Consider the following 26,284-nt stretch of genomic DNA (forward strand, 5'->3'; position numbering starts at 1 on the left):
AGGCACTGGAGTCATGGTGGGGTTCCTACTGGAAGCTGATTTCTTACAAAACACACTCACAAGACAATTTACTACATAGGCAAAACCTCTATAAAATGTATTGCATTTATTAATATTGCATTTTCATACTACTACTACTATTGCTAATAGCATAGTTACTTCATAGTTATTTTTCTTGAACCCTAACTAGTAGATAATCAATAGTAGTTCTTCAGGAGGTATGACAGAATACATTAGTTATTGATTAGCTAACTGTTACTTAGCATAATCATACAATTATATAACATACTGATTAATTATCTTCCTTAGTAGTTAACAGTAGTGAGTTAAGTGTTTATTCACCACAGGTAATCAGGTAATCACCTGTTAGTTCTTCAATAATTCCTTATAAGTTATGTAGTAAGTAAGAAACAGTATTCTAAAGTGTTACCCAAAATATTTTCTAAGAAGCCAGGTATAAAATAGCATTTCTCGTCTTGCACTTGTCTTGCACAAACACACACATTAAATTGTTTTCTTGTAATCTCTGAGCTCATCGAAAACTCAAGCATACTGAAGAAACTGAAAGATCACACTTTAGTACAGTGAAGCAAATAATACGGACCCACTTTATATTAAGTGGCCTTAACTACTATGTACTTACATTTTAATTAATAATTTAGTAAAATTTACTTATTGTGTACATACATGTTTTTACATTGTACTTATATTGAAAAAAAAAACTACATGTAATTACATCTGTATTTAATTTCTGTAATTACATTTATAATTACACTGTTGACCCATACTTTACACCTTAACCCACCCTTAAACTTACCCATACCTCCAACCCTCTACCTAACCTTACCCCATCCCACCTCAATAGCAGCAAAAGTGTTTTACAATAAAATATGAACACAATAAGTACATTGTACTTATTTTTTTTGTGTAAGTACATAGTAGTTAAGGCCACCTAATATAAAGTGGGACCAATAATACTAATAATAATATTAAGATTTCAAATAAAAATTACATTTCCCCCACACTAAACATTTTAGGATTCTGTGATTTTTGAATTATATGCCAGAATGGAACGCTATACATAGAGAAAAATTCACATACAAAAATGATAGTAATAATTTATTGAAATGTACAGCCATAACTTTACTTGGCTAGATCAGAGGTCTAAATGAAAGGGTTATTTAGACAACTCAAATAACATTCTGTTACAATACAGACAGGTCGGAGACGGGAGATCACAGGTGAGGTTTATTGACACAAGCAGAGGGTATAGTGAACACAGGTGAGTCAAACTGAAGTGGCAATCGTGAATGATTAAGTGAAAGAGAGTTGATAATGTCCTTTGTGTTTGGCAGAGTGAAGATCCAAGTGGCAGTTGAGGATTCAAGACGTTTAAGGAAGAAGACGCACACACACACACACACACACGATTTGGACAGGAGGGAACTTGGGATCGCTGGAGACAGGTAAGTATAAAACAGGTAGACCTTGAAGTAAGCAAGAAGGTGAGCCCTAGTTGTGAAGGAGACCAGACAATGGCTGTGTGTGTGTGAATGTCTTTTATATGCCAGTCAATTATGATGCTGATGAGGTGCAGGTGGGTGTGTTCAATATTCTGGTGAGGGAGTGCACTGTGATTGGATGGTTTTGGAACCTATCGTGTCTGTGACACATACATACAGAATAATTCATACAATGTGACTTAACAAAACATATGAGATGCAAATTTAACAATTTGTAAACCTTCTGGAATGCCTTGCGCCACATTTTTAGCATGACAGATGTTGTTAATGGAGTCATACTTTAGTTATGTAATTCCTGTTTTAGTGTAATCCTAAATATTAATAGTTTATTAATAGTTTGTAAGGTAGTTGTCAAGTTTAGGTTTAGGATCTAGAATATAATCATGCAGAATAAAGCATTAATGTGTTTTAAAGTGCTAATAAATAGGTAATATGCTAGTAATATGCATGCTAATAGGCAAGTAGCTCATAGGTAGGAATTGGTCCCTAAACTAAAGTGTTACCGAACATTCTTTATTTTTTTTTATTTTATTTTTTTTACAAAAAAAATAAATAAATAATAATAGTTGTAATAATAAATAAATAATAAATAAACATTTAAAACGTAGTACATTGTAAAATTGATATTCTGAATAAGTAGCTGCTAAAACGAAAGGAAACATCATACCCTTATTACACAATACATTGAGTTTCATCTATGCATCACATATTCATCACATGTAAAACATCTAAATTAATTTTAACAAAAAAATGGAGCGCAGCTGGAGGAAAACAAAACTAGAGGTATTTCGTATTGCTTGGCGGGAAAGTAGCATATCCTATAGAAAAGCATTAAAAACTGCTAGATCTGATTACTTTTCTTCTCTTTTAGAAGAAAACAAACATAACCCCAGGTATTTATTCAATACAGTGGCTAAATTAACGAAAAATAAAGCCTCAACAAGTGTTGACATTTCCCAACACCACAACAGTAATGACTTTATGAACTACTTTACTTCTAAAATCGATACTATTAGAGATAAAATTGCAACCATTCAGCCGTCAGCTACAGTATCACATCAGACAGTGCACTATAGACCCCCTGAGGAACAGTTCCACTCATTCTCTACTATAGGAGAGGAAGAATTGTATAAACTTGTTAAATCATCTAAACCAACAACATGTATGTTAGACCCTATACCATCTAAGCTCCTAAAAGAGGTGCTTACAGAAGTCATAGGTCCTCTTCTGACTATTATTAATTCCTCATTGTCATTAGGATATGTCCCCAAAACCTTCAAACTGGCTGTTATTAAGCCTCTCATAAAAAAAAAAAACACAACTTCACCCCAGAGAACTTGTTAATTATAGACCAATCTCAATTCTCCCTTTTCTGTCCAAGATATTAGAAAAGGTGGTATCCTCACAATTATATTCCTTCTTAGAGAAAAATGGTATATGTGAGGATTTCCAGTCAGGATTTAGACCGTATCATAGTACTGAGACTGCTCTCCTTAGAGTTACAAATGATCTGCTCTTATCATCTGATCGTGGGTGTATCTCTCTATTAGTTTTATTGGATCTTAGTGCTGCGTTTGACACAATTGACCACAAAATTATTTTGCATAGACTTGAACACTTTGTTGGCATCAGTGGAAGTGCATTAGCATGGTTTAAATCATACTTATATAACCGCCATCAGTTCGTAGCAGTGAATGAAGATGTATCATATCGATCACAAGTGCAGTATGGAGTACCTCAAGGCTCAGTACTAGGGCCGCTACTCTTCACGCTTTATATGTTACCCTTGGGAGATATCATCAGGAAACATGGTGTTAGCTTCCACTGTTATGCTGATGATACTCAGCTCTATATTTCCTCGCAGCCCGGTGAAACACACCAATTTGAAAAACTAATGGAATGCATAGTCGATATAAAAAATTGGATGACGAGTAATTTCTTACTGCTAAATTCAGAAAAAACAGAGGTGTAAACCATAGGGCCTAAAAACTCTGCTTGTAATAACCTAGAACACTGTCTAAGACTTGATGGTTGCTCTGTCAATTCTTCGTCATCAGTTAGGAACCTAGGTGTGCTACTTGATCGCAATCTTTCCTTAGAAAGCCACGTTTCTAGCATTTGTAAAACTGCATTTTTCCATCTCAAAAATATATCTAAGTTACGGCCTATGCTCTCAATGTCAAATGCAGAAATGTTAATCCATGCATTTATGACTTCAAGGTTAGACTATTGTAATGCTTTATTGGGTGGTTGTTCTGCTCGCTTGGAAAACAAACTACAACTAGTCCAAAATGCAGCAGCAAGAGTTCTTACTAGAACCAGGAAGTATGACCATATTAGCCCTGTCGTGTCCACACTGCACTGGCTCCCTATCAAACATCATATAGATTTTAAAATATTGCTTATTACTTATAAAGCCCTGAATGGTTTAGCACCTCAGTATTTGAATGAGCTCCTTTTACATTATACTCCTCTACGTCCGCTACGTTCTCAAAACTCAGGCAATTTGATAATACCTAGAATATCAAAATCAACTGCGGGCGGCAGATCCTTTTCCTATTTGACGCCTAAACTCTGGAATAACCTACCTAACATTGTCCGGGAGGCAGACACACTCTTGCAGTTTAAATCTAGATTAAAGACCAATCTCTTTAACCTGGCATACACATAACATACTAATATGCTTTTAATATCCAAATCCGTTAAAGGATTTTTAGGCTGCATTAAGTAGGTAAACCGGAACCGGAAACACTTCACATAACACCGTACTCTTTACATCATTAGAAGAATGGCATCTACGCTAATATTTGTCTGTTTCTCTCTTGTTCGAGGTCACCGTGGCCACCAGATCCAGTCTGTATCCAGATCAGAGGGTCACTACAGTCACCCGGATCCAGTACGTATCCAGACCAGATGGTGGATCAGCACCTAGAAAGGACCTCTACAGCCCTGAAAGACAGCGGAGACCAGGACAACTAGAGCCCCAGATACAGATCCCCTGTAAAGACCTTGTCTCAGAGGACCACCAGGACAAGACCACAGGAAACAGATGATTCTTCTGCACAATCTGACTTTGCTGCAGCCTGGAATTGAACTACTGGATTCGTCTGGTCAGAGGAGAACTGGCCCCCCAACTGAGCCTGGTTTCTCCCAAGGTTTTTTTTCTCCATTCTGTCACCGATGGAGTTTCGGTTCCTTGCCGCTGTCGCCTCTGGCTTGCTTAGTTGGGGTCACTTCATCTACAGCGATATCATTGACTTGATTGCAAATAAATGCACAGACACTATTTAAACTGAACAGAGATGACATAACTGAATTCAATGATGAACTGCCTTTAACTATCATTTTGCATTATTGAGACACTGTTTTCCAAATGAATGTTGTTCAGTGCTTTGACGCAATGTATTTTGTTTAAAGCAAGGTAAATGAAGGTGATTGATTGATTGATTGAATTTTATAAAACTGCATTGATGTCTTAAATTGCATTCTCCAAAAGAAAACAGAAATGCTTCACAGGAATCAAAACGCTTACCAACTTAAAACAATCTGTAATTACTGAGGTATTAAATCAATTAATTCCTTTGCACCAACAGTTACGCAATGCTTCAGAAAATAATTCGCCATGTAAATCTATTCCGTCTCCCAGATGACAGAGCGTAGTGCCTGAACCCTAATGACAGCAGCCTGGAACTCGCACCCAGTAAACAAAATGTTTAGCAGAGGGAGGAATATTAATTATCACCTTCGTAAGAGTGGTATCATAGAAGGCTCTGTTAGGAGAGGGGACTGGAGTTGAAATGGGTGATGTTGGTGATGGGGGGTGTGGGGGTATGGGGGATGCTGTTTATAAATTGCAAAAGGTGCAACGAGTTTCTCTTTAACCCCTTCTCAAGGGAGGGGATAGAAAAAGAGAGGGGCATCTGAATTTATGCTGTTTAAACCCCCGCTGATTGCTGGGAAGGTAAAAGAACCAATGGTGGCATCAGTGGTTAATTTAAAGTGTGTTTCTCACTAGACTGCCCACAACACTTAATTAAACTCTCCTGTTTTGGCAATGACAAATGCTGCCGAGCAAGAGGAAGGCAGGCAAGCTGACGGAGGCCGCTGTAATTTCTTTCATGTGCAGCGACAGCCAGATTCAGGTCAGAAAGTGGAGAATTAAAGAACTAAACAAGATTTCTGCTCACTGAGGGCCCCACGACAGGCTTTTCTTTCACATGAATAGTCTCTCTTTATTTGCCCTCATTTAACGGGAGTTTTGTCATAGATTTATGGGTCTTGCGGAAACACGGCATGTTTGCATAGATCTTGCTCTGCTCCACTGTGCTTCCCATTTTTGCATCACTTTAGAGGAGAATTTTCAGCCTGTCAAAGCAGTAAAAGTCAGTGCCATTTCGTACCTTACAATGTTCCGACACGTTGCGAGATTACAATTTATATTGTAGATGTATATATTAAAAAAAGAACATTTTGGCTAGAACATGCAACTTTTGTTCCTCTGCAGGGACATTTATCATTCGGTCCTCGAATAGTGAATTGCGGCCTGCGGTAATCTAGCACGGCATGTGTATTGCCTTGAACATCAGCATGACGAGTCTTTTATACAGTCTGGACTTACATACTGTACAATGTCATCTACTTTACAGAAAACAGAAACCCATTTACTACAGCTCAACAGCTTATTTGGTTGTGACAGCCCCAAATCCATCATTCATGCATTTCCAAAGAGTTCTTGAAAGCCACAGTCCTTAACTCAAAGACTGAAAGCAGCCGTGTGCAATAGACTCACCGTGGAACACAAAACCTGCCACACTACTGAAATTCAAACACATTTATGCCTGTGAGGCATTCTGCAATGCAACATGCACTTTCCTTTCTCTTATAAAGTTGTATGACTCGATATTAGTGCAAAAACATTATTTTCTTCTAGAAGTGGCAGTGTTACTGCCTACAAACTCATTCAGCTGTATGAGTGAAATTGTTGGGAACTGAAGTCACTACAAAAAAGTGGTAGTGTTGTGAAAACAAATGTATTGGTTGTTAGAGGTTTACAGTAAATCTTAGAGAAACATACTGAAATCTACAGTATGTTATTATTTTGTAGGACACTGCCTAAATATCTTTGGTCAAATAATTAATATATCTAACAGTGCATGATATTGTTTACTAGAGTCAAGCCCATTGGATGGTGCTCTGAGCCATATAATTAGACTAATGATGGGGTGACTGGGTTTCACAGGCTGTTTTAGAGAACTGATTAACGGTGCTTGATTTGTCTTGCCAAGAACAACCTATATATATATATATATATATATATATATATATATATATATATATATATATATATATATATTAGGGGTGTAACGATACGCGTATTCGTATTGAACCGTTCGGTACGACGCTTTCGGTTCGGTACGCGGTACGCATTATGTATACCGAACGGTTCGTTGGAGTATTTAATTATATTTGAAAAAAAAAAAAAAAAAAGAGAGAGAGAAATATAATGATATGCGTTCAACAAGGTAGCCCAATAACCCAAACAACGTAACAGGCAACGCCCCTGACACTCCCGAAGAAGAAAAAAACACCATCTTATATGTTTATGTTAGGCTACTCAGCAGGCGCTCGCTCACTCAGTACGCGCTGAAGGCTCGTTGCAAAATAGCCAATGCGTTTAACAGACTAGAAATGAGAAGATCCTCCAATAACCAACAGGTCTGGTGTTTGGGTGCACTTTGGATTCCCTTTAAGCTATAATGGTGATGGCAAGAGAGTGGTGAATAAAAAAACAACGGTATGTCGCATCTGCAACATGACAGGGTACACCAGCGGGAATACAAAAAAAAAAAAAAAAACACCAGCGGGAATATCTGGGATATATGCGTCAGTACTATCTGGGAAAAGACGAAAAAAAAAGGAGAAACATGCACGCAGCAAACTATCCCTGCAGCATTTAGACACTATAGCTTACAGGGAATCCAACCCAAACACCAGACCTGTTGGTTATTTTAGGATCTTATATTTCTGGTCTGTTAAATGCATTCGACATTTTGCAACGAGCCTTCAGCGCGTGCTGAGTGAGCGAGCGCCTTAGGGGCCGTTCACATATCGTGCCTAAAAACGCATGGAAAACGCTAAGCGCGTCTTTCTCCTCCTTTCCAAAGCGCTCGGGCAGAAGCGCTCATGAGGCGTCTGTCTTTGCTAAGCAACAATGACGTGCTCTTTCCATGAGACGCGGAAATTTCAGCGAAGGATAAATGGATTTGCAGCTCTAAAAATCGCTTGCAGTAGCTCTGCTACTAAATTTATTTCAAAATTGCAATCCATATACAACTATGATCAGCTGGTCCTTCATCTTGGCTGAGCTCTCAACGTTGTTACGGGAAAGGATGAAGCTGATTGGTTGGTTCTTGTCACATGACCCGCGGTGCGCTTGCGGCATTCTGAAAAGTTGAGATGTTTTTACATTTTGCTGTATCTAAAACGTATCGAACCGAACCGAACCGAACCGTGACATCAGTGTATCGTATCGAACCGAACCGTGAATTTTGTGAACCGTTACACCCCTAATATATATATATATATATATATATATATATATATATATATATATATATATATATATATATATATATATATATGTTTTTTTTTTTTTTTTTTTATTCTCTATTGCTTGTTTATCAGCATAATATATAATACCTGGCACTTTCCCTGAAAAATATGGCCTGTGTGAGCAAAACTTCCGCAACTGATGTGTTTATTGACAAATCAAGTAGACTGGAACTCATGATGAATGGAGACTTAGCTGAAACAACTGTGCCCTGCCATTAAATAAATATTACATGAATTTTGGTTTGCATTCACATTTGCATTAAAAAAAAAAAAAGGTGCCATATTGGGTTGCAAATATAATTTATATAATTATATTTATAATTAAATTATAATTAAGGTCTTCCTAGTGTGGGACAAAATGATGAATTAATTAGTTAATTCAGTATATTAATGATCTTTCTTTTTTTTTTTTTTTTTTCTATTAACAAACCATTAACTACTACTTTTGCTTCCATAAACTACTTATTTGCTGCTTATTAATATTTAGTAAGGTAGTTGTTAAGTTTAGGTCGTGTGCAGGATTAGGGATGTAGAATATGGTCTACATATGTTAATAATACACATGCTAATAAGCAACTAGTTAATAGTTGCAATTGGTCCCTATACTACCAATTATTCTTGTTTAGAGGAAGTCATACCTTTAGAAAGCAAATGGCAATAAAAAAGAAAAAAAAAATGCAGAAAGTATTTTCTGTGCTATCGCAAAGTTAGCTTCAATATAAACTAAAAAAGAAAAGAGAGTAAAATAAAGAGAGCTTGTGGGTGAATTACTGTTTTGGTTAAATGATGTGTGAAGTCAGAGAGAGAGAGAGAGAGAGAGAGAGAGATAAAGAGAGAGAGATCTGGTGGAATTAAGCGTGCAGCACTTTTTGTGTTCTCCAGTGCAATCCATTAATCATAGCACAGTGCGGCAGCCATATTCTTCTGTGTAGTGGCTGTACTTTCATTACAGGAGCCTAATTAAATAGCTCTGTGAACTGGAATCTGAGATTCCTCTGTTACAGATTATCATTAATTATGGTGAAAGAGCTGGGAGATGTTGGACTCAATTATACCCAGCTCAAGGCTGGCATGCTGTGATTCATGGCCCTCGCGTGCACACTGACGCTTCTCCGCCGCTTATCACACCATCCCACTTCTGTAAATTGGGCAATGCCAGCCGACACACAGAGAGCCACGGGCAGCATACTTCATTACAAACATGTTGGAGGAGCACAGACCAATTAAGGGTTGCAGATTTGCTGGGAAGGACAGAGAAAAGGATTATTACTGTGTTTGTGTATGTGCGTGTCTTACTATTAAGAAAATATTTTGACAGAATTACAGTGAGTGCATGCATCTGTCTTCTTTTTTCCTTAATTAGTCTATTGCATGGGATAATGTCACCTGATGCTTTAACATGATGCTAAATAACCTGAGCTTAGCATTAGATATGTATAAAAAGATGTTTGTTGTCAGGAACATTTTTTGGCTATTTTTTTTTTTTTTTTTCTGGCAATATTTGTAAGGAATAGTTCTCCCCCAAATTTAAATTATAATGTCGTTCCAACCCTGTATGACTTCATTTCTTTTGTGGAAAACAAAATACAATATTTTGGTTTTGGAAAAGTTATCTTCTATATAATGAAAGCATGAAGTTGAGCTCCAATAAAAAATTTTTTAAAAAAAGTAACAACCACGTAAAAGCAGTCCATACGACTTTTGTGCTATATTTAAAATCTTCGAAATTCATACAGTGTGTGAGGAACAGACCAAACATTTCTGATTTGAGAGGCACAGTGGAAAGGACAACATAGATTTAGGTCTTTTCCTCACACATAACTATAATATGACTTGAAATAAAGTGTACAAGTTTTATTTTCTAGACAAGACTATTTTCTAAATCACTTAATGGAGTTTTAGTTTAATGGACACAGTTTTTATATTGAAATGTGCTATATAGGGTAATTTGTTCTCCACTAAATTAGGGTTAGAGAATAGGCAAAGCAGGGGATGTTCTCCTTATAAGTATATAAATAGTGTACAAACATATTTTGCTAATGTGTTAATGTGTGTATGTGCTATGCTCACAACTTTGGCAAATGTAAGTTCATACACTGTTATCTCACCAGTATTTTTACACTTGTAAAGAAACGCTTGGGTGTTACTGTATTTATTCATTTAAAAAGAGGAATCTGATGAGAATTTCTGATTCATTAACATGTTCATTGATTGTTTTATTGATTGATTGATTAATTCATTCATTGATTCATTCATCCCTGTAAGTCATTACATTAGGTTAAACAATAGGTTTAACTCACCGTGTTCCAGTCCCCAGTCTAACCCTAAATAATCATACAATTTCCATTATTTTAGCTGAGCAAGACATTTCCTGTTTGCTTGTTAGTGCTTATAAATAAGGATTATTTTAAAATGTTATTATTATTATTATTTTTATTTATTTATTATTATTATTATTATTATTTTTTTTTTTTTTTTGGGTTTCAAAAACCCAGAGGAGAAATTAGACCTAAGAGAAACGTATGTCCGGGTAAAGCCAAATCCTTAGCTGTTTGCTCAACTCTACATGCCACAGAGGGCAGCCATTTGAATATATATGGAAATCATCTATCTAGTATGCACTATAGAGAAATGAACAGCAGATCATTTTTATAGAAACAACAGAAGACTCTAGAACACTGAGGGACGTGTTTATATTAAGAGTGCATGTACTTCTGAAATGTATAAAAATTTAAGGAGTCTGGAAAAATCTTCACACAGACTTTTATAAAACTATATAGACAATACAAACTTATTTAAATAACTTATATGATTATAAAATCAATTATTTATTATTACAAATATAAAGGATAGGAGAGAGAGAGAGAGAGAGAGAGAGAGAGAGAGAGAGAGAGAGAGAGGGAGAGAGAGAGAGAGAGAGAGAGAGAGAGAGAGAGAGAGAGAGAGAGAATGGATGCCTGCTGGAGGGGATCGTGCAGCTCTGCAAATGTAATACACTGCTGTCAAGACAGAGGTCAGTTGGCAATCTGAATTTTAAAAGGAATATGAATAATATTCTGTTTTATTTTCAAAAATGAACTTTCTACCCTCTATCATGGATCCAATATATGTCTTAATCTAAGGGGCTCCGCCTGCCAGGGGGTCCTGGAAGCCGGCATTGACTTTAACAACTAATAAGGAAATGTGTGTGTTTCTCTATTCTGCCTCTTGCTTTTAAAGTCTCACCACACGCACACTCGTTTATACATGCACATGCACATATACAACATGGGCAAACATATAGACAAATCTTTATTCTGCACGTGACTGTCAAACAATGAAAACTCTCATTGTAAGCATGCGTTAAGAAATTAAATAGGGCCAGTTTTGATATCTTACCAGATTTAAACCATCACTTTGTAGCAATATGATAATACTCAGTTATTATAGCTTTTTTAGGTTTATTTGTTGCAATTAGCACATAATGTTACGTATCTGAGACTGAGGTACATTAAATTGTGAACTTGTTCAACTCTAGGTTCACAGTAGATTCCTAAACACAGTTTCTAAAATCGCAGTTCTGAATTACAAATCTAATGCAGGAACACTTATTTAAATGAGACTAATTCATAAATAACTAGACCAAGAGCCAGTAGTGATGCTATGTGTAAATTCAGTTTGAGAGACCGGTCCTGTAATATTAAATATGCGTGCCACCTTTGGACGAAATTAAAACATCATTCCCACTCATAAATGTGTCTTTACATTTGAACTAAAACTGCCTGAGTCTACAACACCCCTCACTGCAAAAAAAAAAAAAAAAAAAAAAAAAAAAAATGACACTAATTTTTAATTCATGAAACATCCAAAACCCTCTTATTTCCCAGCTTATGTCTGTCAGAAGATTACAAAGGACAGTCTGGGCCACATCCACCAAGTTGCTAGATCCGTATTCTTGATGCCGCGTTAGCTCTGCAGGCTAACATGCCAGCGAGAATAGAGAAGTACATGGGACCTGTCAAACCCACAGCAACATCATTGCCGTGACTGATCTGAGGCCTATGAGACTGTCAACTTGCTGACTGGACCAGTCAACACAAATAAATGCAGATATTCCAAAGCTATAATGACAAGGGAGATCTGGGCGGGCGGCCGCCATTACTTGTTATTCCAACCTTACATATGACACAATGTGAAAAATGAGCCTGCGTGCTGTCAGGGGTCCCATTAGTGAGCTCTCAGATTATCTCTCACTGGCTGATGCTTCTCTTGAGTCATTCACTAGGCTTTGACTGTCATTCTTCTTTACATGCAGGGTTAGCACCTCAGACAGGAAGAAAGAAAGAAAGAAAGAAAGAAAGAAAGAAAGAAAGAAAGAAAGAAAGAAAGAAAGAAAGAAAGAAAGAAAGAAAGAAAGAAAGAAAGAAAGTGGCATTGGTGGTCATCCCCACAGGCAGCTCCTTTCAGTTTTACTCCCTTTAAATCAACTCTGTCACTTGGGGGCCTTTCTATTCTTTTAAACACTAAAATGATACACGCTGCACTCACTGTTCTGGAGTCAGACACCATGAAAAGAAGAAACGTAGGCATGTGTGACAGATGTCTAAAAACCGACCCCTCTAATATCTACTAATATCTTAATAAAATGAAGTAGGCTGCTAATTATTAGGGAAATTATGTCTCTGGCTGGGACAAGAATATTAGTTGTGTTTTCTCACAATTTCTCATAATCTCATAAATCAAATCAGCTTGATTTGAACAAAACACTAACACAATAAATTAATAACACAACATGTATTTAAAATAGAAACAATAACTTTAGTAACTAAAAATATTTACAAAAAAAATATTTGAAAAAATAAACTATTGTATAAGTTGAGAGTTATAAAAGTAGCACATATAAAAGTAGCATAGTAATTAATTGGTACAGTTAGAAGACAAAATGACACATTTTTGACATTTTAACTCCCTGCCATCTAATTATTTTATGCTTTACATACGATAGTTTGGTGTATAAAAAACTTTTTTGGTTACTTTATATTAAGTCCAATCCTATTAACTACTATTCTATTAACTTCTATCTATTGAATTTTAATTTCTTGCTTATCAGTAGTTAGTAAGGTAGTTATTAAGTATAGGTATGGGGTTAGTATTAATGGATTTAAAAACATGGTAATGCAGAATAAGGCATTAATATGTGGTTTATAAGTATAAACAGATAATATGCTAGTAATATGCATGCTAATACGCAACTAGTTAATAGAGAGAATTGTTCACTAAAATAAAGTATTACCAACTTTTAAAATGCATTCTTTGCCAACATGTTCTTTTTTTTTAATTTTTTTATTTATTTTAATTATTATTATTTTAATTTTTTTTTTATCAGAGCCACATTTAGTAAATTTCCAATGGATGCTATACAAAGAGTTAGAAAAAAATATATAATAAATAAATAAATAAATAAAATAAATGTTTTCAGTGAGATTCAAGTCATTGTAATCTGCATAGCCATGTGTAAAAAGGACACTAGGCTAATGGCAGTGGATCGAATTAATGTAATTTAATTAAGTTACAATAATTTTATTTTTATTTTATTACAACCATTCTCATAATTTTGAGGTAAAGCTTTACAGAAGTTGTGATCTAAAAAGCCATTTGTCAGATTCAAAGAGCAGCAGTAGGTGCTATTCACAAACTTCTTAAGTGCTTTCAAGCCATGGGGGAATGACAGAATCCCACATTTTGTTTCAGTAGCTCAAAGCGTAGCAAAGAATCAGGCTCATGCTTTTCCACAATGAATGTTTTAGCACATCTGACCAAGTCAAGGCATCAACTGCTTTGAACAAATGCCATTACACACGCACAAGCCCATGCGCGCGCACACACACTGCATGATGATGAAGGAAAATCAATTCATCTCTGTGATTGTGTCACATTAGAGTGACTGGGATTGACACAGTAAATGGGTTAGTGTTCAGCAGTTTAACTAGTGATTGGACCTGACAGTCCCAGCACTGGTTTACAGCAGTACAAGGAATCTCAAGGGAAGATCTTTCAGGTGTTTTCCCTCTCTTCGAGCCCCTGACACTATCAAACAAGAGTCAAGTGATCAAGCTCACTGTTTCCACACTTAATACATTAAAGGGTCATATGATGCAATTAGCATTTCTTTTTTTTTTTAAGTCTACATTTTAAACTATAAGGATATAACCATTTCCAGGATTTATCCAAACTTTAAGAGTTTAAAAAGATTGAATAGCGCTCTTGTGTAGTGAGTGTGTGTTTGAGTGTCAGTGAATAGACTGTGTGATATATTTAGTCTCACTGGGCCTGCTGCTCAGTGCAGATAACTATATGCAAAGAATGCAGATGTCTGTGGAGTCTGACCACCAAACTGCTGAGGCAGTTTAAAGCAAGCCAAAGACAAGAAGTTTCATCCCACTGAGAAGTCTGAGCCATTTCACCAAATTAATTATTTCCAGCAATTAATCGGTTTGAATAATTATTAAGTGATTTGCATCCATTACGACTCAAAGGTGTTTCCAGACAATTGTGTATGTGTGTGTGTGTGTTGTTTTTTATATTCTGTATTTTAGTTATTTTATGAAAAAATACATTATAACAATAATTTTATGAGGCATATGTAATGATTTTCATTTTTAATTAAAATTAATTGTGTTAATTATATTTTTTAAGTATACCCGGATATAAAAAATAAAACATAGTGTTTTTATTATTATTATTATTATTATTATTATTATAAGTTGTAATACAGTTTATAATACAAACAAATAATATTGTTACTTACAGCTAAAGAATAACTGCAAGATCATTTCATTATTAATACTACTATTACTACAGGTGCTGGTCATATAATTAGAATATCATCAAACAGTTGATTTATTTAATTAATTCCATTCAAAAAGTACTTGTATATTATATTAATTCATTACACACATGCTGATATATTTTAAATATTTATTTAATTTAATTTTGATGATTATAACTGACAACTAAGGAAAATCTCAAATTCAGTATCTCAGAAAATGAGAATATAACTTAAGACCAATACAAAGAAAGGATATTTAAAAATCTTTGCCAACTAAAAAGTCTAAAAATGAAAAGTATGAGCATGTACAGCACTCTATACTTAGTTTGGATTCCTTTTGTCTGAATTACTGCAGCAATGCTGCGTGGCATGGAGTCGATCAGTCTGTGGCATTGCTCAGGTGTTATGGGAGCCCAGGTTGCTCTGATAGTGGCCTTCAGCTCTTCTGCATTGTTGGGTCTAGCATATCACATCTTCCTCTTCACAATACCCCATAGATTTTCTATGGTGTTAATGTCAGGCGAGTTTGCTGGCCAATTAAGAACAAGGGATACCATGGTCCTTAAACCAGCTACTGGTAGCTTTGGCACTGTGTGCAGGGGCCAAGTCCTGTTGGAAAATTAAATCAGCGTCTCCATAAAGTTGGTCAGCAGCAGGAAGCATGAATTGCTCTAAAACTTCCTGATGCACGGCTTTGTTGACCTTGGACCTCAGAAAACACAGTGGACCAACACCAGCAGATGACATGGCACCCCAAACCATCACTGACTGTGGAAACTTTACACTGGACCTCAAGCAACGTGGATTGTGAGTCTCTCCTCTCTTCCTCCAGACTCGGGGACCCTGCTATCCAAAGGAAATGCTAAATGTACTTTCATCAGAGAACATAACTTTGGACCACTCAGCAGCAGTCCAGTCCTTTTTGAAGCAAGAAGCTTCTGACGCTGTCTGTTGTTCAAGAGTGTCTTGACACAAGTAATCCAACAGCTTAAACCCATGTCTTGCATACGTCTGTGCGTAGTTGTTCTTGAAGCACTGACTCCAGCTGTAGTCCACTCTTTATGAATCTCCTCCACATTTTTGAATGGGTTTTGTTTCACAATCCTCTCCAGGGTGCGGTTATCCCTATTGCTTGTACACTTTTTTTTCTAACACATCTTTTTCTTCCCTTCGCCTCTCTATTAATGTGCTTGGACACAGAGCTCTGTGAACAGCCAGCCTCTTTTGCAATGACCTTTTGTGTCTTGCCCTCCTTGTGCAAGGTGTCAATTGTCATCTTTTGGACAACTGTCAAGTCAGCAGTCTTCTCCATGATTGTGTAGCCTACAGAACTAGACTGAGAGACCATTTAAAGGCTTTGCAGGTGTTTTGAGTTAATTAACTGATTAGAATGTGGCACCAGGTGTCTTCAATATTTAACATTTTCACAATATTCACATTTTCTGAGATACTGAATTTGGGATTTTATTTATTTATTTAAATAAAAATTCAAAATATATCAGTCCGTGTGTAATGAATATACATGTTTCACTTTTTGAATGGAATTAGTGAAATAAATAAACGTTTTGATGATATTCTAATTATATGACCAGCACCTGTATTATATATGTATTATGTATATATATATATATAATTTTTTTTTTATTTTTTTTATTTTTTTTGCATTTAAAACAATGTGTGATTAGGAAGCACTAGTACTTTAGTCTAGAGCCACTCACATCAAAACACTCAAGAACTGTTTAACAGAGCTGAATGTCATGAACATTAAATCAATCAGTTCTAGTATCTTTCAAGAAAGTAGAGCCAGTTCTTCCTTAGATCCGGTTCTCAATTGGCAGTCCTACCCTATTGACATTAATGGTTTGAAGAATAATTTTTAACCATTTCCTTTAAACAAAGGTATAACAGAGTCTATCAAAGTCACTTGAGCCACTGGCTTCTCAGTCGAGCGTTTAGGTCTATCTGAGACGGCAGCCTTCAGTTCAAACTAATCTGAGGCATAAAACATTGAACCTCCAGGAGAGATCCCAGGACACACACATGCTTCACACAACAACAAGTATACAGAGGTTCAAAACCAGCAGCAGTCTTTATGTGATCTGTTCCATTATAACATTACTGATGGAGTTGTGTGTATGAGTGCTCTGCAACTAACTCTTGTCACTTTTCTCTCTCTCTTTCTTGCCCTCTCCTACTTTTTCTTTCACCTCTGTCAGTTTTCCTTGGGTGCACAAACAAAGATTTGTCCCATTAGAAGCCCAACATGACAGCAGAGAAAACCAGTAGCTTTCAACCAAAATAACAGATAACAGAGAAATACAAAACTGCTCCTTTTTGCACATAATGTATAGACATAGCATTGGCAAAAGACATATTTTTTCTATATTTTAAATACATCTGTGTTGAAGTATACATACATACATATGATGTATGTAAGGAATGTCCGTTATTGGGTTGAGGTGGGGGGACAAGTCGTCATCTGTTGGTGCCCCCTTTGTAGTTGGTGTCCTATGTTGACTGTGTACTCCGTGTACAGAAAAAGCCAAAATATCCTGTCATCAGGCACCACAGATTGGAACACAGTATATGGGTGGACTAAAGTTAACTTACCCTCCTTATATAGAAACTTCTATATTAATTCCTTTTTTTTTCACTGCTTGCATGCTTCGCTCCCACTGTTACAAACACGCCAGGTTCCACCTCCACACAATCACAGCGCACACCCTCACCTGAATACTAGATCACCACCACCTGTTCCTCATCTCCCTCTCATCAGCGCTGCACCATAAAAGCCACACACACGCACTCAGTCTTTGTCCGGTCACGTTCGCGACAAGATCATTCCTGTATGCTTATTATTAGGACTAACTCCTCTTCTACTCTCTCTAAGGATTATCTCCGAAGGACCCAGTTCCCCGAAGTGCGTGTGTGTGGTTCACCGATCCCTCCAAGTCACAGCCTTACCTACATGGATCCAAACTCCCATTCACTCCTCACTACCTGCTCCTCTGCTTGTGACTTATAATAAACATCTTCATCTGTTACTCCTCAGCTTCCCGAGTGATCCGTAACAGATGACCGGACCAGCACCGACAGGCACAAGCATGAGCCTCACGGACCCCTTTCAAGACCTGGTAGATGTACTCCGTCGTACACTCATGTCAGCCCCAGCATCTCCACCACCAGCGAGCACTTCTGCCGATCCTGTCATCACTCCTTCACCTGCCGTGCACGCCAGTCCCATGGCTAGGCCAGCGCCCTACTCTAGCTCGGGGGAGGAATGCAGCGGTTTTCTGCTTCGGTGTTCACTGGTCCTGGAGATGCAACCGCTCTTGTATCCAACGGACCGCTCTAAGGTAGCCTTTATCATTTCCCAATTGCAAGGCAAAGCACTACTGTGGGCAGATTCACTCTGGACTCAAAATAACCCAGTTATCCAGTCTTATTCTAGCTTCATCTACCATTTCCGAGAAGTTTTCGGCAGACCTGGTGAGAAGCTGTACAATTTAAAACAAAGGAAAATGTCTGTCAATGAATATGCCTTGCAGTTCAGAACTCTGGCGGCCTCCAGTGGATGGAACGAACAGGCTTTGCTAATGACCTACCATCAAGGACTGGAACCCCGAGTGTGGTTGCATCTCGCTGCATACGAGGATACCATCGGCCTCGAGCGATTCATCCAGCTATCCATCTGCTTCGCCACTCATATGCAGTCGTGCTTAGAAGAGCACCAGGGCCAGGCACATTCCTCCACACCACTCTGCCGAACATAGAATGTCAGCTCCCCAGAACCAGCCAACGAACCCATGATGGTTGACTCCTACCGCCTCACTATGGCGGAGCGTCAAAGACGGCTGGCCAAGAATCTATGCCTTTACTTTGCAGCTCCGGGGCATACCATAGCTGTGTGCCCCATCCATCCTCCTCGTCCCATGGTGAGTGTCATTCTTCCTTCAAGATACCAAATGAAACCACTCACCACTGTTGTGACACTTACTGCCGCTGATGTATCTCTTCCAGTTTCCGCCCTCCTCGATTCTGGGTCAGCCGGCAACTTAATCTCCGGCGCCCTCTGCCGTCAGCTCAAGCTCCCTAGTATGGCCACGCCGGCCGCTTACCAGGTCCACACAATCACCGGCAAGCCGTTGAGCAAGAAATACATACGTCACTGTGAGGGTCCCATTTCCCTCCAAACAGGACTTTTGCACCATGCGGAAATCCATCTGCTGGTTCTGGAAGATTCCACCACTGACGTCATCCTAGGACGCCCATGGTTGGAGCAGCACAACCCCGTTATCTCCTGGAAGACGGGAGAGATCCTGAAGTGGGGCAAGGCTTGTTTTCAATCATGTATCTCTGGTTGCCCTATTCCAGTGGAACATCCCCCCCGAACCACTACCAGTCTACTCCACATCTATCGAGAGCCCTGTCGAGAACCAATCAACCAATCAAACCATTCCTCAGTGCTACGCCCCCTTCAGCGACGTCTTCTGCCCAGGGCCGGATTAACCATACGGGCAACTGGGCAATTGCCCAGGGGCCCAAGACCTCTAAAGGGCCCAGGGCAGCAAGGGCACGAGCAAAATACTGTATCTGGTAATCTCCAGCTTTATATTAAACAAACTGACAACACGGGCTTTTGCGCTGCACAGAGAGACGCTGCGCTGCCTATGACTTTGAACGTGAATTGTGAGCGGTTGAGAGTCAGTCTCATGCGGACTGACCAATGAAGAGAGGGCCTCAAGTTAAGACCCTCTCCTCATTGGTCAGTCTGCATGAGGCGGGTCAAATGTTACGCCGAGCGGGTTACGTCAGGCGTTGCTACAACAGAAAAAAATCTGACATGGAGAAGATAAGTGGGAGCGCAAAGCGGAAATTAAAAAAGGAAAAGGACATCAGAAACGCAGAAAGTTTAAAGTATATACCTAAAATAGGTAATTTATTCACTCCTGTTAATGTTGCCCACAGTTCTGTTAAGTCAGCTTCCATCAACGACGAGGACACCTCAGCTAGCCAGGACTTTTCTACACCGCCAGCTTACGTTTACACCAGTTTGCACAGTCAAAGTCCCAAAAAAAAGCCATTGTTTAAAAGATGTGTTTGCCAAATGAAGACATTTTAAATTCAAACATGCACTTCATCATTATTTAGGACTAAAATTGTGTGTTTTGCCAGATTATGTAGCATTTAGTTCTGTCTTGTCTTCTTCAGAGAAATTGACAGATTTCTTAAAGGTCTCCTTCTTCGTGATTCCATGTTTTAATCTTTAGTTAGTGTGTAATGTTTTTGTTAGAGTATAAATAATATCTGTAAAATTCTAAAGCTCAAAGTTCAATGCCAAGCGAGATATTTGATTTAACAGAATTCGCCTACAAAAAACGACCCGTTTGGACTACAGCCCTCTAGTTCCTGTAGTAATGACGTCACTCAGTTTTTTTGACTAACCACCGCCCACATGAATTCACAAACAGGGGGCGTGGCCTTGTTGCACTCCGACGGAGAAGAAGGAAGAGCAGTTTGTTTTTGTCGCCATGTCGTTGAAACGCTGTTTTTTTCATCTCTCAATCACCTTTGTTTGGGCTTCCCATGAACGCTGTACTTTGACATTAATGGTTCAATTTATGTTAAACTCGGTTCCCGAAAATTATAATGCACATGTAAAACTATGTGCAGCTAATTTTTTGCTGAGGACAGCTTGCTGAGGACAACTTTCTCAATCTCAATCAGTTTAATGCTGGATTTGCACAAAGATTATTCTTGAAAGATGGAGCAGTTCCCTCTTTGTCTGGAGAAGGCGTTGTTTATGGACCACAACTGGTAAGTGTATTTTTTTATTTAAGTTGGTGCGTTTAACAGTTTCTGTAACTTATTACACAAAGGGCAACGCTGCTTAGCTTTGTTAACTAGATGTTAGGGCTGTGCAAAAAAACAAATGCAGTTTTCATGCGCATCTCGTCAGTAAAAACGCTCCTGTGATTATAAATACATCTCCAGCACGTGCATTCTAGCCCAATCACGTTACCAGGAGGTCAGCCTGCTCTAAGCTGCTGTCGAATCACAGCACAGGTACCACTGGCCCAATCAGAACTCGTTACGTATTTCTGAAGGAGAGGCTTCATAGACCAAGGAAGTCATCAGCCCGTTTTTTGTGACAGTGAAAACAGCAGTATACAGATAGGTGAACTGTGTGAAAAATATTGTGTTTTTTTACACGCGAAACATGAACACATGTTATATTGCACATTGTAAACACAATCAAAGCTTCAAAAAAGTGCGTAAAACGGGACCTTTAATGTTTATGTAGCACTAAAATGTTTAACTGGTTATTTGTGCTGTGATATGTTGTTGTTCTATTTTAAAACAAGTTAAAATGAGCTTAGGATAATAATGTTTATGAGCAGATAATAGCGATACTGCATTTTATTTATTTTTTCCTTGAGGTGCCAGCTTCATTAAAATGCTGTAAATTGTTTTGGAGAGATAACTGGCAGATTTCAAATTGTTTGTGTTGGACTAATAACTTGATTGCCTTGTTGAATTCTGAGGAAACAGGGTCACCCTGTCAGGGTGATTTCTGCTTAAAATGAGCTGAGGACCAAACTGTTTCTTTGATGTGTTGTCTGTGGTCTTCTGTTATAGCTCTATCAATTCAATAAATTTATTTTGGGAATAAATGTTGTTAAATAAACAATGGTTTGAAAGTGGTTACTTGTTTATTCATTTTTGTGAAAATGGAGGATATTTCCTTCCCTCTCAATGTAGTGGGTCAATTTTACCAGATTATACAGATGCTGATGTGTTTTGTTTTCATAGCATCATATGTGAGTGAATGTCTTGATAGGGGACATAGTAGTGCATTTGTAGTTCTATGAGCATTTAAATATTTGTAAATCGAAATACACCTGATTACAGTTAGAATTTGAAGTATTATTGAGTATATTTACTGTATATTACAGTAATATATTCTGTATATGACCATATTATGGTGATCCTGGGGTCGTGATTGATGGGGCCCTTGAATATTGTTGCTCAGGGTACAACAAAGTGTTAATCTGGCCCTGCTTCTGCCCTAAGCGGGCCTCCAAGCTGCCTCCACACCGGCCGTGAGACTGTACTATTGATCTGCTGCTGGGTGAACCAGTGCCGAAGGGATGGATATACCCCCTATCCGTTCCCGAGGAGAAGGCCATGGAGGACTACATCAAGGAGGCGCTGGCACAAGGATACATTCGCCCATCTACCTCCCCTGCTGCTTCCAGCTTCTTCTTCATGGCTAAAAAGGATGGAGGTTTGCGACCATGCATCGATTACAGAGCACTAAATAAAATAACTCTAAAATCCCGGTACCCACTTCCCCTCGTCCCAGCGGCCCTGGAACATCTCCATGGTGCCACTGTGTTCACCAAGTTGGACCTCCGCAACGCGCATAACTTCATCCGGATACGTGAGGGGGACGAGTGGAAGACCACCTTCATCACACCTACTGGCCACTATGAGTACTGCATCATGCCGTGTGGGCTTGTTAATGCCCCCTCCGTATTCCAGGATTTCATTCATGAGGTGCTCCGGGATTTCCTCCACAAGTCCATCCTAGTTTACATAGACAACATCCTGATTTACTCCCGGAGCCTGGCAGAACATCAGTGCCACGTTGTGGAGGTCCTGCAACACTTGAGGGACTACCAGCTCTATCTTAAAGCTGAGAAGTGTTCATTCCATCATCCCTCAGTGCAGTTCCTTGGGTACACCATCGACCGCAGTGGCATCCGGATGGACGAGGGGAAGGTGAGCGCAGTCAGGAACTGGCCCATTACTACCACTATCAAGGAGCTGCAACGATTCCTTGGCTTTGCCAATTTCTATAGACAATTCATTCATAATTTCAGTACAATCACCAGCCCTCTTACCAACGTTCTTATTTTTAAATTGTAATATACAATAAAAAAACAAACAAAAAAGCAAATAAATAAATAAAATTGTCACATTTTATAGAAAATATAGCTTATGGCATAAATTAAGTTGGTCTGTATGCATGTTTTGCATGGTTAACAAATACATAAGTTATAGTTATATCAACAGTCATATTTAATTGTACATATATATATATATATATATTTATATATATACATATATATATATATATACATACATATATATATATATATATATATATATATATATATATATATATATATATATATATATATATTTGTAATTGAAAATTTTTTGAGTGAATATCTAAATTGATTGCAGTTAAATAAGTTTGTGTATTTACGTTTGTATTGTTTGTGAGCGTGTTTCATTGTTTATGTATCTATCTGTCTGTCTGTCTGTCTGTCTATCTATCTATTTCAGATATTTAGTTAGTCTGAGTCAGCCTCCTGCGGTTTCAATACTAACTAAAAAAGACAGAGAAAGGCATGGGGTCCTCGGCAACCACTTCACAATCTATTTTCACCAAAGCTCTTCCCACTCTGTGACTGCTGACACCCCTCTGAGCTTGGCCGCTTCCCCACCGAGAGCCTGGTCGAGTCCACAGATCTGACCGTCACTTCCAGTCAACTGTTCATATGGGAATAGGAGGCAGGCAGCGCCACGGCAGATGCTCTGAGTGAACACGGAGACCAGCTCTCACAGCTGCCTGTGTAATCCAACCCCACACACGCCACACACACTCCACATAAGAGAGACACTTCTCACACAGTAAGCAATGTTCTAAATGTAAATTAGAACCTCTAATATTAATAAAAGGAATGATATTTACCTCATCAGATTAAGATGGGCCTGCAAAAGAAAGAAATACAATCATTTCAATAAACTGTGTTACAGTCAATATTCTTAAAGCATTTTTAATATACTCATGTGGATATGAGCTGAGATCAGTGGCAATCTTCAGTCGTGGTTTTGGTGTTTGACGTTAACAATCCATTCACTTAAATAGAAGTGGATATTCATATGCTCACTCTTTGTGTGGGTGACTCTTAAGTCTTGAACAAACAGGGGAGCCAAGCTGAATCAGAGCACGATAACAGCCCCCAACAGACAGAGAAGCACACACACAAAGAAAGCAAAAGCACCACGGAAATATCTTTGGTGATTGACATGTCAGTTACCCCTAAAAGAAGTTTACAGTTTAATAAGTGCCTCCATCTTTCCAGGTCCGCAGACAGGCCGGGTGGTCGAGGCATGTGTATGGCTTTCAGACATAAACAGCAGCTACTCGATAGATCCCACTGCTGTTGAGTAAAGCCAACTGAGGAAAATGAGTAGTTTGAGGATCAACAGTCTTTCTGGTGGAATTTGGGTGTAGTTTATGATTTCTTTATCTAGACTACAAAGCAAGTAGTGAAGGAAGGAAGAGAGAGAGAGAGAGAGAGAGAGAGAGAGAGAAAGTTGCCCTCTACTGCCAGATTCAGTAACAGCCAGTAGCTATTAGATGTGATAGGACACGAAAGGTTCAGTAGACTTTTTGCTTTAAATGAATGGTTGTTGTCATGGTGTAAAGAACAGAAACTGCTATTTGTTAATAACTGGAATCTTTTCTGGGAGCGTCCTAGGCTGTTTCGCGCTGATGGATTACACCCCAGCAAAATCGGAGCGGAGCTTCTCTCTGACAACATCTCCAGGACACTTCGCTCCATGTGACTAGTAAGACATTTCTCAAATAACCATTATGATGAGTTTTGTTCCACCCGCTTAAATGCTAAAAGTACTTGCGCTGTAAAAACTATTAAGACTGTGTCTGTTCCCCAAATACTGAGGTCAAAATATAAATATAATGTAGGATCTAGAAAAATTCTTATCGTAATTAAACCAGAAAAATGTAAAGTAAATGAACAAAAACAATTTTTAAAGTTTGGGCAAAAGCAGTTATTGTAAATGAAATGATCACAGATAATAGTTTTGATTTACTCTGCTTGACTGAAACCTGGCTAAAACCAAATGATTATTTTGGTCTAAATGAGTCTACTCCACCAAACTACTGATATAAGCATGAGCCCCGTCAGACTGGTCGTAGCGGGAGTGTTGCAACAATATATAGTGATATTCTCAATGTTACCCAGAAAACAGGATACAGGTTTAACTCTTTTGAAATACTTCTGCTAAATGTTACTCTGTCAGACATGCAAAAGAAATCTAATGTATCTCTTGCTTTGGCTACTGTGTATAGACCACCAGGGCCGTATACAGAATTCCTAAAAGAATTTGCAGATTTCCTCTCAGACCTTCTAGTTACAGTTGATAAGGCGCTAATCATGGGAGATTTTAATATTCACGTTGATAATCCAAATGATACATTAGGACTTGCGTTTACTGACCTAATAAACTCCTTTGGAGTCAAGCAAAATGTCACCGGGCCCACTCATCATTTTAATCATACACTAGATTTAATTATATCGCATGGAATCGATCTTACTGCTATAGATATTGTACCTCAAAGTGATGATATTACAGACCATTTCCTTGTATCGTGCATGCTGCGTATAACTGATATTAACTATATGTCGCAGCGATACAGTCTGTGCAGAACTATTGTTCCAGCCACCAAAGAAAGACTCGCAAATAACCTGCCTGATCTATCTCAACTGCTATTTGTACCCAAAAATACACATGAATTAGACGAAATTACTGACAACATGGGCACTATTTTCTCTAATACATTAGAAGCTGTTGCCCCGATCAAATTGAAAAAAGTTAGAGAAAAACATTCTGTACCATGGTATAACAGTAATACTCACTCTCTCAAGAAAGTAACTCGTAGTCTTGAACGCAAATTAAGAAAAACTAACTTAGAAGTTTTTAGAATTGCATGGAAAAACAGTATGTCCAGCTATAGACAGGCTCAGGCTCTGCTAGGGCAGAGCATATACACAAACTCATTGTAATAACCAAAACAATCCAAGGTTTTTATTAAGCACAGTGGCTAAGTTAACAAATTACCAGACGCCACCTGATTCAAATATTCCACCAACGTTAAATAGTAATGACTTTATGAATTTCTTCACTGATAAAATAGATAACATTAGAAATACAATAGCGAATGTAGATTCTACAGCATCTAACACTTCAGTTTCATCCATCGCACCCAAAGATAAACTGCAGTGCTTTACAACCATAGGACAGGAAGAGCTAAATAAACTTATCACTGTATCTAAACCAACAACATGTTTATTAGATCCTGTACCCACTAAATTACTGAAAGAGCTGTTACCTGTAGCCGAAGAACCGCTTCTCAATATCATTAACTCGTCGTTATCTTTAGGTCACGTCCCAAAACCATTCAAGCTGGCGGTTATCAAGCCTCTTATTAAGAAACCAAAACTAGATCCTAGTGTACTGG

This window comes from Carassius auratus, chromosome 34 (assembly GCF_003368295.1).
Source record: "Carassius auratus strain Wakin chromosome 34, ASM336829v1, whole genome shotgun sequence".
In the NCBI taxonomy this organism is placed as follows: Eukaryota; Metazoa; Chordata; class Actinopteri; order Cypriniformes; family Cyprinidae; genus Carassius; species Carassius auratus.